This window comes from Bison bison, unplaced genomic scaffold, assembly GCF_000754665.1.
Source record: "Bison bison bison isolate TAMUID 2011002044 unplaced genomic scaffold, Bison_UMD1.0 scf7180017863978, whole genome shotgun sequence".
NCBI lineage: Eukaryota > Metazoa > Chordata > Mammalia > Artiodactyla > Bovidae > Bison > Bison bison.
In genome coordinates this window covers 236,963-249,841 of record NW_011494550.1, presented here as the reverse complement: position 1 = coordinate 249,841, position 12,879 = coordinate 236,963, and the positions used below count along the sequence as shown (strand labels likewise).

At 43.6% G+C, this 12,879-nt stretch overlaps 1 pseudogene; it reads left to right on the top strand.

Annotated features, from left to right (window-relative positions):
- The first annotated feature begins 7,699 nt into the window (after nucleotides 1-7,699).
- LOC104984322 overlaps nucleotides 7,700-12,879 on the top strand; it is a 15,395-nt pseudogene continuing 10,215 nt past the window's right edge.

Here is a 12,879-nt window from a genome sequence, read left to right as displayed (position 1 = left end):
AGATGGGCTCATATGTCCCATATATATCATTTGAACACATGGTTGTTGGGGCTGAACTTCCTCTGTGCTGGAGCTAAGAGTTATTTCATGTACAGCCTTTAAATACCAAGGCTGGTCATGCTTATCAAACTAACCAGTGACTGTGGTGAGTTCTGACTTCCCCCACTTGTCAGAGAACAGTTCAAGCATGAGATTTCCTTCCTCTATTTTTATCAGTCACTTGCCCCAGAGAAAGAGGGGCCCCTTGAGCAAAATGTTGACCAAGACTTTGAAGAACTCTTTCCTATGCAATCCTTAGTTGGTATTTTATTTTATAAATATTTAATGGTATACATCAGTTCAGTTCAGTTGCTCAGTCATGTCTGACTCTTTGTGACCCCATGGACTGCAGCACGCCAGGCTTCTCTGTCCATCACCAACTCCAAGAGCTTGCTCAAACTCATGTCCATCGAGTCAGTGATGCCAACCAATCATCTCATTTTCTGTCATCCCCTTCTCCCACAGAGATAAAGATTGTGCTGGAGATGAAAGATGACAGGGAGCCAAATTTCCCTTCTAAAAGGCAAGAACATTAGTCATTCAGATGCTGGAGATAAATGCAATGAAAATGTAACAGACTCCTGGGGAGTTACCAGCTCCTTTAACTTCCCTGAAACACATCAAGGTGGAGATCCAAAAAGGAAATTCTTTGACAATTAACCACAGACACTAAAGATTATCTACCAAGTTCATATGTCTGAGATCAGATTGAAGATCCATGGGACATGGATCCATGTCCCATGCTTCCTAAGTCAAGGGCATTGAGGAAAGTAGATAGAGGACATTTTTCTTTTGGTTAAATTTTTTAAAAATTGGAATATAATTGCTTTACAATGTTGTGTTAGTTTCTGCCGTACAACAAAATGAATCAGCTATATTTATATGGGTATCTTGTCCCTCTTGAACCTCCCTCTCCATTGCCATCCCACCCATCTAGGTCATCACAGAGCACCGAGCTGAACTCCCTGTGCTACACAGCAACCTCCTTCTAGCTATCTGTTTTATACCTGGTAGTGTATATGTGCTACTCTCCCAATTCGCCTCACCCTCTCCTTCCCCCACTGTGTCGACATGCCTGTTCGAGAGCATTTTTCTTAAGGGTGAGAAGAGGGTCTGACCCATCTTTTCATCTGTAGCTGTGAGCATAGATTCTGGCAGGGGCTCATGAATATTTGGGAAGTGAAATGACTTGAACCAATATTTATTGGTCAACCCAATGGAGAGATCCAGAAATGCCTGGGTCTTGCCTAGTTGAGCAAAGCTACAAGGTTGTGGTCCCAAGAGACTTAAGTTATTCAACACGGTTTCTTCAGTGGCCACACACTGCTCAGCACATAGTAGGTGCTCAACAAATATCTATGAGACAAGTGTAAGAATAGCACCTAAGGCGCATGAAAAAATTTGAAATGGGAGTACAGGCGGGGGGTTCACCTTTACCAAGCACCAACTCTGTGCCAGTCTCCTTACATGCATTGTGTCTCTTATCTGTATAATTCAGCTCCATTTTACACAGAAAGAAAATGAAGCTCAGAGAGGTCAAGTCACTCATCCAAAGTCACAGACCCCCCACAAGGCAAGGTTGCAAGATGAAGCTGGACTCTGACCTTGATCTCCTCTACTCTGTCCCCAGTCTTTGTACTGACTCCTTTATGTGACCCTACCATATTTCCTGACCTCCCTGGGCATTTAGGAACAGTAAGAAAACATCTTTCTCCTTGGTCTTAGATTCATTTCTTGGTTGATCATCTATTCCTCTGATGTCCTTTCCCATTCTGAGTTGTGCCAAGAAAAATTCACCAAGACTTCCCCCCACACCCTGAATCTTCTGCTGTTTCAGTGGGAAAGAGCTTGGTGGAAAGTGTCGGCTGGCCCCCTGGTCCAGGCTGGCATCTGCCAGTGCCAAGTTGGCTGCCGTAGTCCCTTCCTGTTCTTTGCTTCCAGCCCATCATTTCCTTTGGCCTTAGAGTGACGGTTCTAAGGTGCCTTCAAGCCCCTTCACAATTTGGTCCTGGTCTGAACTCCTAGTCTCCCCTAACCCTGTTCTGGGCCTTTCTGTACATTTTCCCTCATCCTGGTTCCTCCATCTGGAATGCCCTGCCTACACTGTGCTCAAGGACTCTTGTTCATCCTTTAAAGTCCAGTTCAGATGACATCTCCTCATTCTCCTCCCTGTCCCATAGGGTCTTATGGCACCACGTATGTCCTTCATTAATTATTTTCTTCAACATATGTATTTATTAAATATTTTATGCATGTACATGCTCAGTTGCTTCAGTCTTGTCTGACTCTTTTGTGACCCCATGGACTGTAGCCTGCCAGGCTCCTCTGTCCATGGGATTCTCCAGGCAAGAATACTGGGGTGGGGTGCCATGCCCTCCTCCAGGGGATCTTCTCAGTGCAGGGATCGAACCCGCATCTCCTGCATTGCAGGCAGACTCTACTGCTGAATCACCAAGGAAGCCCATTAAATATTTACTGTTCTATTTAGTATTTATCATTTTAGATGCTGGGAACACATGCAGCTAGTGAGATGCCCTCTCTGCACCAAGGAGGGCTGTAGGAGTCTAGCAGGACACACAGACACATAACTGGGTGATGGCAACACTATGTTATGGGGAGTTTCGGGGGAGCTGGGAAGCAGAGAGGCACCTCATCCAGTCAGGGGTGTGGGGGGCAAGGTTGGCGTCCTGGAAGAGGTGACATGTGACCTGAGACTGGTTGGTTGGGGCAGATGGGAATGAGGAGTTGGGCATGTAGTGACCTGGGTTAAGAGAGAGGCTGGCACATTCAAGAAACTGCAAATGTCCCTGTTGCATTTTAGCTTCGAGATATAAAAGTGGGAGCAGGTATCAGAACTGGAGGAAACATACCCAACTCCCCACCCTGGAGGAGCCCGCCACTTCCCCTAGAATCCACCTGTGAGTCCAGCTCGATGCCTGGCAGGTGTTTGAGGGCTCCTGTCACTACGTCTCCACAGATGACCCCTCTGGATTCGGGCTGGGAGGATGCTCACCTAAGTCACTATCAACAGCCACACAGAACAGGTGAGGGCAGGCAGGATGCTTAGAGTTCTTCTCCAAGACAATGTGTGATCATGTCCCTGTCCTTGCAGATCCTTCCCAAGCCCCATAGCCCAGGGGACCCCAACCTCCGGAATCTAATGCCTGATGATCTGAGACGGAGCTGATATAATAAAACTAGAAATAAAGTGCAGAGTTAATGCAATGTGCTTATCATCCCCAAACCTGCCCCCTTTCCCGGGCTGTAGAAAAACTGTCTTCCATGAAACTGATCCCTGGTGCCAAAAAGGTTGGGGACTGCTACCATAGGCCAGCATATGGAAATGATCCAATGGCGCATCTTCTTATACTATAGTTGTATTGATTTCAGTTGCTGTGGCATGAATCCCTTTCCCCTGCTATCAGCTGAGAAAATGGCTGTGTCTGTCCTTGTGCTCAGTTGTGTCTGACTCTTTGTGACCTCTTGGACTGTAGCTTGCCAGGCTTCTCTGTCGAATAGATTTCCCAGGCAAAAATACTGGGGTGGGTTGCCATTTCCTTCTCCAGGGAATCTTTCCACACCAGGGACTGAACCCACATCTCCTGCATTGGCAGGCGAATTCTTTACTACTGAGTCACCTGAGAAGCCTTCAGTTCAGTTCAGTTGCTTGGTTGTGTCTGACTCTTTCTGACTCCATGGGCTGCAGCACACCAGGCTGCCCTGTCCATCACCAACTCCCAGAGATTACTCAAACTCATGTCCATTGAGTCGGTGATGCCATCCAACCATCTAGTCCTCTGTCATCCCCTTCTCCTCCTGCCCTCAATTTTTCCCAATATCAGGGTCTTTTCCAATGAGTCAGCTCTTCGCATCAGGTGGCCAAAGTATTGGAGTTTCAGCTTCAGCATCAGTCCTTTCAATGAACATTCAGGACTGATTTCCTTTAGGATGGACTGATTGGATCTCCTTGCAGTCCAAGCGACCCTCATGAGTCTTCTCCAACACCACAGTTCAAAAGCATCAATTCTTCAGCGCTCAGTTTTCCTTATAGTCCAGCTTTCACATCCAAAAGTGACTACTGGAAAAACCATAGCCTTGACTAGACGGACCTTTATTGGCAAAGTAATGTCTCAGCTTCTTAATATGCTGTCTAGGTTGGTCATAGCTTTTCTTCCAAGGAGTAAGCATCTTTTAATTTCATGGCTGCAGTCACCATCTGCAGTGATTTTGGAGCCCAGAAAAATAAAGTCTGTCACTGTTTCCACTGTTTCCCCACCTATTTCCCATGAAGTGATGGGACAAGATGCCATGATCTTCGTTTTCTGAATGTTGAGCTTTAAGCCAACTTTTTCACTCTCCTCTTTCACTTTCATCAAGAGGCTCTTTAGTTCTTCTTCACTTTCTGCCATAAGGGTGGTGTCATCTGCATATCTGAGGTTACTGATGTTTCTCCCGGCAATCTTGATTCCAGCTTGTGCTTAATCCAGCCTGGCATTTCTCATGATGTACTCTGCATATAAGGTAAATAAGCAGGGTGACAATATACAGCCTTGACGTACTCCTTTTCCTATTTGGAACCAGTCTGTTGTTCCATGTCTAGTTTTAACTGTTGCTTCCTGACCTGCATACAGGTTTCTCAAGAGGCAGGTCAGGTGGTCTGGTATTCCCATCTCTTTCAGAATTTTCCAGTTTATTGTGATCCACACAGTCAAAGGCTTTGGCATAGTCGATAAAGCAGAAATAGATGTTTTTTTTTTTTTCCTGGAAGTCTCTTACTTTTTCTATGATCCAGCGGATGTTGGCAATTTGATCTCTAGTTCCTCTGCCTTTTCTAAAACCAGCTTGAACATCTGGAAGTTCGTGGTTCATATATTGTTGAAGCCTGGCTTGGAGAATTTTGAGCATTACTTTACTAGCATGTGAGATGAGTGCAATTGTGCAGTAGTATGAGCATTCTTTGCATTGTCTTTCTTTGGGATTGGAATGAAAACTGATCTATTCCAGTCCTGTGGCCACTGCTGAGTTTTCCAAATTTGCTGGCATATAGAGTGCAGCACTTTCACAGCATCATCTTTTAGGATTTGAAATAGCTCAACTGGAATTCCATCACCTCCACTAGCTTTGTTTATAGTGATGCTTCCTAAGGCCCACTTGACTTCACATTCCAGGATGTCTGGCTCTAGGTGAGTGATCACACCATCGTGATTATCTTGGTCGTGAAGATCTTTTTTGTACAGTTTTTCTGTGTATTCTTGCCACCTCTTCTTAATATCTTCTGCTTCTGTTAAGTCCATACCATTTCTGTCCTTTATTGAGCCCATCTTTGGGTGAAATGTTCCCTTGGTCCCAGAGAAAACATTCCCTTCTCCACATTATCCCATAGTGAGCAGCAGGTGTCTCCCTCACAGCTCCATACATTGTGCTGTGAATCTTGGGGTCACGAGTGTGAAACTAGATGCATTTCAGTTATGGGTTTCCAGGACTTATAACAGTGCTGGCACACAGTAGAAAGATTGTTACTGTGTGCCTCTTGTACAAAGTTCAATGGCAGAGCCACTCCTGCTCCCCAGACCCCAAACTCTCAAGCCTGGAGTTAAAGGTCCTGTAATAAAACTCACAGATGCAATGTTTCCATGGCCATAGTGAGTATACATGTTCAAATGGACACGACTAATCGTTAGATCTACTCTGGCAAGAAAGTGCTGTTTTTACTCCCAGTCTGCAGATGCGGAGACAGAGGTTCAGAGGTTTATGCTAATTTATTTGAAGTTAAAAGACTTATTAGTGATGAAGCTGGGGATCAAACTCAGGGCTCTCAAGAGGGCATCAATTGGAAGGGACTGATGGCATTATAGAGCAACAGTTTCAAATACATTGGGAAGACCAAGTCTTGTCCATCCTTGGTGGATGGCTAGAGATGTGGTGTAGAGCCTGTGGCTGACCTGTGGGAGACCATACCGGGGTGGGGGCGGGGAGTGGGGTTAGCATCTGAGAATGTACAGGGGAAAGGACTCCTGCCACCATCCCTGCCTGCTTTGAAAAATATAGACCAGAGACCGCATCCAGAGAATGAACACACAAGCAGATGCATAGGACCACAAGCAACTCAGGCTCCAGGGCTGGTGTTGACCCATCTGTAGACTAGATCTCTGAATTCATCCTAGGTCCATGGTGAGTGTCTTCCATAACCAGTGTGTTACCACCATCAGACTGCCACCACACCTATGAAAGAAATAGGGTACTAAGAGGTATGAGTACAAATCTCAGAGCAGCTTCAGGCTTCTGGTCAACCCCACGTGTGGGCTTGTGGGTTGAGTGCCCTCTCTAAAGAGAGAAATGGTGATAAGGGTTGTTCTTGCAGATGACAAGTACTGGAGGAGAGTGATACTTTTGAGACAATTCTTTCCTGTGACTGGGACCCACGCAAACCCAGTATGACCCTGAAGGCTTTGAGTGCTTCTCCTAGAAGGCACTGACAGTTTTGTCTGGTCCCAGAGAGCAGAGAAGTACTGCCTCAGGAAGATACTTGAAACTGAAGATCCTCAGATATTCAGGATGCAGGTAGGTGTCCTGCTTGGTCAATTCTAAGAGTATAATTGTACTTTTTAAAAGATCTATAGAGGTGCTTATCAGGGGCTTGTGAACCACAAGATTGTTGTTCTTTTAGTTGCTAAGTCGTGTCTGACTCTTTTGTGACCCCGTGGACTGTAGCCTGCCATTCTCCTCTGTCCATGGGATTTCCCAGGCAAGAATACTGGAGTGGGTTACCATTTCCTTCTCCAGGGGATCTTCCCAATCCAGGGATTGAGCCCACTTCTCCTGCATCTCCTGCACTGGCAGGTGGATTCTTTACTGCTGAGCCACCAGGGAAGCCTGAACCACCAAATACCATGTTCTCAATGCAGATAGGCAGGTATTCTAGTTATTTCCATTTTACAAATAAGAAAACAGTTTGAGAATTTAGGTGGCATATCTCAGATTATAGTAAATAAATAAGAGATATGGGGCTCAGAATTCTGAGAATTTTATAAAAATTATGAAAGATAATCAAAAGACAGATTGAAGGATCTCAGAGAATCCCAAGCTGGGTAGATTCCAAAAATAATGTACGCACACACACACACACACACACACAAAGCCTGCACTTCAACAAAGACCCAGAACAACCATAAATAAATAAATAACCAATTAAAAAAGACTTCCTCTTAAAAAAAATGACACGGTATGAAAGTTCCCTAAAAATGGGTTTGACAAACAGAAGCCTCTCCATCAACATTCACTTGCTTCTCTTCCTTATTGCATCATGTTCTCCATTAAAATGTAAAGTTATAAGACATCAATATGTGGGGAATGATCAGCCACATGCTCTGAGAGAAGAGTCATAAAAAGAACGCCAATGTTGAAATTAACACAATTTTATCTCTGAGAAAATGCAATGTCTTTTGAAACAACTGTGACCTGAAGCCTTAAGACACAAATGCACCAGAGCCCTCGAGGCAGATTTCTGGGGCAGCAGAAATGAAAGCTGTAGAGAATATACTGGGAGCAGAATACCTTCTCCAAGGTGCCAGTATCATTTTCCCATGATATGAATGATGATAAGCCATCTAGAGAACTCAGGGGCTTTGCTGAACCAGATAGGAAATATCTGATGGTTTACATGGGGGTGGCATTTCCCCACATAGGAAGGGCGTGTCTTCAGTTAAACCAGAAGGGCTGTGGGTGGCTAGAGCAGAAGGAGCTGCAGCTACAGCTGGATATAGGCACAGAGAGCAGCAGCCTGCAGGACTGCACACCAATGGGGGGAAAATCTCTGCCCCGTCCCAGGGACCCAGGTGAGGCAGGAGTAGACACCTTCCGCAATACCAGTGATCACTTACCACTTCCTACTCCAGTGAGTGATACAGTCTCAGCCCTCCACAGCCTTGCACTATATCAGCACTTTTCCTGACTCTGAGTGCTGTGCTCAGTCGCTTCAGTCGTGTCCGACTCTTTGTGACCCCATAAACTGTAGCTCTGCCAGGCTCCTCTGTCCATGGGACTTCCCAAAGAAGAATACTGGAGTGAGTTGCCATTTCTTCCTCCAGGGGATCTTCCTGACCCAGGGATCTAACCTGCATCTCTTACGTCTCCTACATTGGCAGGCAAGTTCTTTATCACTAGCGCCACCTGGGAAGCCCTTTCTCGCACTGTGTGCGGGATATCCTGCTGATTCACTCTTGCTCCTGTCTGTACAGCACAGCAGGATCAAAAGCCTCCCCAGGATGATCCCTGGAAATTTTTCTGCCTGACAGTGACCCTGATGCTGCTTCTGTTAGTTCTGATCCTTGGTGCAGTTCCAGCTGAAGGTAAGTTGGCAGGACCAGTGGGAAAGGTGATCCGATAGACTGGGACCTCAAATCTCCTCTTGAGAAGAGGGTTTTATGGGGCTGTGAGGAAGATGGAGCAGTAAGGGGTGGCTGGACTGTGTTCCTGAACCTATGACTTCAGCAAGAAACTGCCCTCCCCATCTCAGCCTGGATAATTTGGGGGGATGTGAAAAAACTGTGTCTAAAGCTCTAGAGTATATCGCTTTTATCTCCTTAGTCTTACAGTTCATAAACCAGATGCAGGAAGAACTGAAGCAACTGGACATCAAATGTGAGTGCTGATCAGAATGGTGGGCTTCTTTGGAAACCATGTATACCACTAGGTTTCGATCAGCCTTTCTCTATGGGTCTCTCAGTTCTACAGGGTCTGGCAGATGCTGGACACAAATGAGACATCATTCGGGGAGAAATCTTCTGGTAAATGAAGGCTGTGAGGGCGGGCAATGGTAAGGAGATAGGGTGGTTTGAGTGGTGAAGATCAGAGTTTGGAGAGGGAGGTTGCTCTTTCCAGCACTGTTGATGGCAGCAGTTCTTGTAGCATAGGAGTGTGTCATGTGGGTTATTTCAATCAAACCCCTGTCACGGTTGAAGTTAACACAAAGTCTGAGGCAACTCCTGCATTGCAGGTGGATTCTTTACCACTGAGCCACCAGGGAAGCCCCCCTCTAGATTCTGTGTATATGTGTTGATATGTGAAATTTGTTTTTCTCTTTCTGACTTAACTTCACTGTATTATAGGCTGTAGGGTCATCCACATCATTAGTATTGACTCAAATGTGTTCTTTTTATGGCTGAGTAATATTCCATTGTATATATGTACCACAGCTTCTTTATCCATCAGTCTGTCAATGGACTTCTAGATTGCTTCCATGTCCTAGCTATTGTAAATAGTGCTGCAATGAACATTGGGGTATATGCATCTCTCTCAGTTATTGTTTTCTCAAGGTATATGCCTAGTAGTGGGATTATTGTGTCATAGGATAGTTCTGTTCCTACTTTTTAAAGGAATGTCTTGCATATTTATGTATCTTTATCCTTCTATTCTTGTTCCTGCTGTATCATTTGACTAGAACACATTCTGTTGATTTGGTGAATTGCATTACGCCTGCAGAGCCCTGTGCTCAACAGGGCTCCATACAGATACTGTGCCCCATACAGCAATCTATCCCGTGCCCAGCATGAATTAATTCAACTCCCTTAATATCCCAGCCACACACTATGCAGAGTTTTGTGCCTGTGTTTAATACGATCTTCCTTTCCTTATACACATATAATCCATCAGGTGAGCTGCTTCTTTAGAGTAAGTAGGCAGGCATCCCACACATCTATGTGACTCCAATATCTGGTACAAGGCTTGGTACACAGCAGGTGCACAACACAGTTTTGGAATGAATGAATGAGGGTTGCAAACATTTTAAGAAACATTTATAAAGGAGGATATGGATCACTTGGCAGACATAATACCTATTATATGCCAGACACTCAAATGCATCATGTTGTCAAACTTAATCTCCTAGATCTAGAGATTTTAAGTCACCTGCCCACCTGAGCCTCATTTATTTTATTTATAATGCAAGATCTTGCATCGGATGATTGTGATGTCCCCCCCTCCCCCGACTAGATATTTGGCAGTCTGGGATATTTTTGGTTGCCATGATAGAGTGGCTGCTACTGGCACCTAGTGGGCAGGGACCACAGATGCTGCTCAGTGTCCTATAATGTACAGGATAATCCCTCACAGCAGGTAATGATATGTCTTCAATGCCAGTAGTTCCCTACTGTATGAGGTACGGCTTGTTACAAGATATGGTTATTTCTTAGATTTCGTGTATCTTTAGGGATAGACTCTCACCCAGTGGCTCAATCCTCTTCTGGGACTTTGTTGGTAAGAGTTCCAGCTGGGCATGGCTAGAGTGCCAACACTGTGCTTAAGGGACTCAGCTGATGCTTTGTGTGTTTTCACAGCAACTGGCCTTCTAATGAATCTTTTTGCCATGACTGTCTACATGAAGAAGTCTGAGTTCTGGTTGTCTGATGAATGTAATACATATTGGTACAGTTATTCCTGGATCTGCAAGAAGCCACAGGTCTGCTGAGCCTGCTGCCTTTCCTCTATCTCCAGGCTTGGGAGAGATCGTTAGGCATAACCTCAGAACAATTTCCTAACTTCACTGCAGAAAAGGGAGTCTTCTTGCAAGCCCCAGTTCTTTTGGTAGCATCTTTCTCCTCTCTTGTTTCTCTGTCTAAATTATGTTGGGGTTCAGGTAAAATGACACCAAGATGGAACAATGAGAAAAATGTATCAAGCAGGACATGATACTAACATGTATCATATAGAACATGATATGTGATATGTATCATGTAGGACTTTCTACAGGGCAAAGAATCTGATTTTTATGCCCAAAATAATACAAATAAAGGAAAAAGTAGGATTGTTAGAAAGTAAAAAGACCTTAAAGACATAGCTAAATAAACATGTGTACATGTTTGGATTTTTATTTCAAACAGTCATTTTTGAAGAAATCACAGTATTTAAACATCATTTGTATCAGGAAATATGAGGCATTTTTATTTGCTTGTTAGATGTCCTAATGGCATGATAGGTAGGTAAATAGATAGAGTAGCAATACATAATAAGTAATTATGGGTAAATTTATGTATAGTGTGGGATTTTCTTTAAAATAATATATCAAATAATTGAAAACCTTGGCCAAGTGTTGTAATTATTAAAAGTGAAACACAGGAGCTAGTTATATATTTCTTCTAATTTATGTCTATAGGAATAATATACATAAAATTTTAAATTAATCAATGCAGTTTAAAATAACTCATATAAGGTAAACATGATTCAAAAAGAAACTCAGAGACTTCCTTGGTGGTCCAGTGGTTATGAATCTGCCTTCCAATGCAGGGGATACGGGTTCAATCCCCGGTCGGAGAATTAAGATTCCACATGCTGTGGGGCAAGTAAACTGATGTGCTACAATGAAGAAACCACACACTGCAATGAAAGATCCCATATGCCACAACTAAGACCCAACAGCCAAATAAATATTAAAAATAAACTCAGCAAACTGGTAGTAGAAGGGAAACACTTTAACCAAAATGCTGTTTACACAAAACTGGCCTGTAAGTATCATATTTAACAGTTTAGTGTTGAGAGCATTGCATTTTTGCTCAGGAACAATATATGGGTTTGTTAGACGTGCTAACGGCATGAGTTTTCTTCCACATTCTAATGGTTGTCCTGGATGAAGCAGTAAGGCACAACAAAACAAAAGCCAAGAAATGAATAAAGAAGTCATGGTACATATATACAATAGAATATTACTCAGCTATAAAAAGGAACACATTTGGGTCAGTTCAAATGAGGTGGATGAACCTAGAGCCTATTATACAGAGTGAAGTAAGTCAGGGAGAGAAAAACAAATATCATACATTAATGCACAGATATGGAATCTAGAAAGTTGGTACTGATGAACCTATTTGCAGGGCAGCAGTGGAGATGCAGACACAGAGAACAGTCTTGTGGACACAGCGGGGGAAGGAGAGGGTGGGACAAATCGAATGAGTAGCACTGAAATATATCCATTGCCATATTCAGAATAGAAGGCCAGTGGGAATTCGCTGTGTGATGCAGGGAGCTCAAATCAAGTGCTCTGTGACAACGTAGAGGGGTGGAATGGGGTGGGAGGTGAGAGGGAGGCTCAAGAGGGAGGGGACATATGTATATCTATGGCTGTTGTATGGCAGAAACCAAATGATTTGACAGAATCGCACAGAAATATATACATTACCATATGTCAAATAGAGAGCCTTTGGGAGTTTAATGTATGCTTTTGGGCAAACAAAGCCAATGCTCTGTGACAACTTGGAGGGATGGGGTGGGGAGGGAGGTGGGAGGTGGGTATAGAATGGAGGGGACAAATATATGCCTATGGTTGATTCATATTGATGTATGGAAAAAACTGTTAAAAAAAGTAAAGTAATTATCCTCCTATTAAAATAAATAAATTTATTAAAAAAATAAATTAATTAAAATAAAACAAAACTTTATTAATAAAACCAATAAACAAAAGTATGAAAATTTGGAAAGGAAAATACAAAACCATAATTTTTCACTGGTGTATCACTTGTATTTACAGAAACACGAATCTACCTTCACCTTTAGTGTTTATTAGCATGTACCATGGAGAAGGAAATGGCAACCCACTCCAGTGTTCTTGCCTGGAGAATCCCATGGACAGAGAAGCCTGGTAGGCTGCAGTCCATGGGGTTGCACAGAGTCAGACACGACTGAAGCGACTTAGCAGCAGTAGCAGCAGCAGCAGCATGTACCAAGTTTTCTGCATTCAGAGTCAATAGAGTGATTAATTGCATTTTTATAAACCAAGAACAAACTGAGAGACACAGAAATATTTAGAAAAGATCACATTTACTATTGCACCTAAATATTAAGTGGCTTTAATAA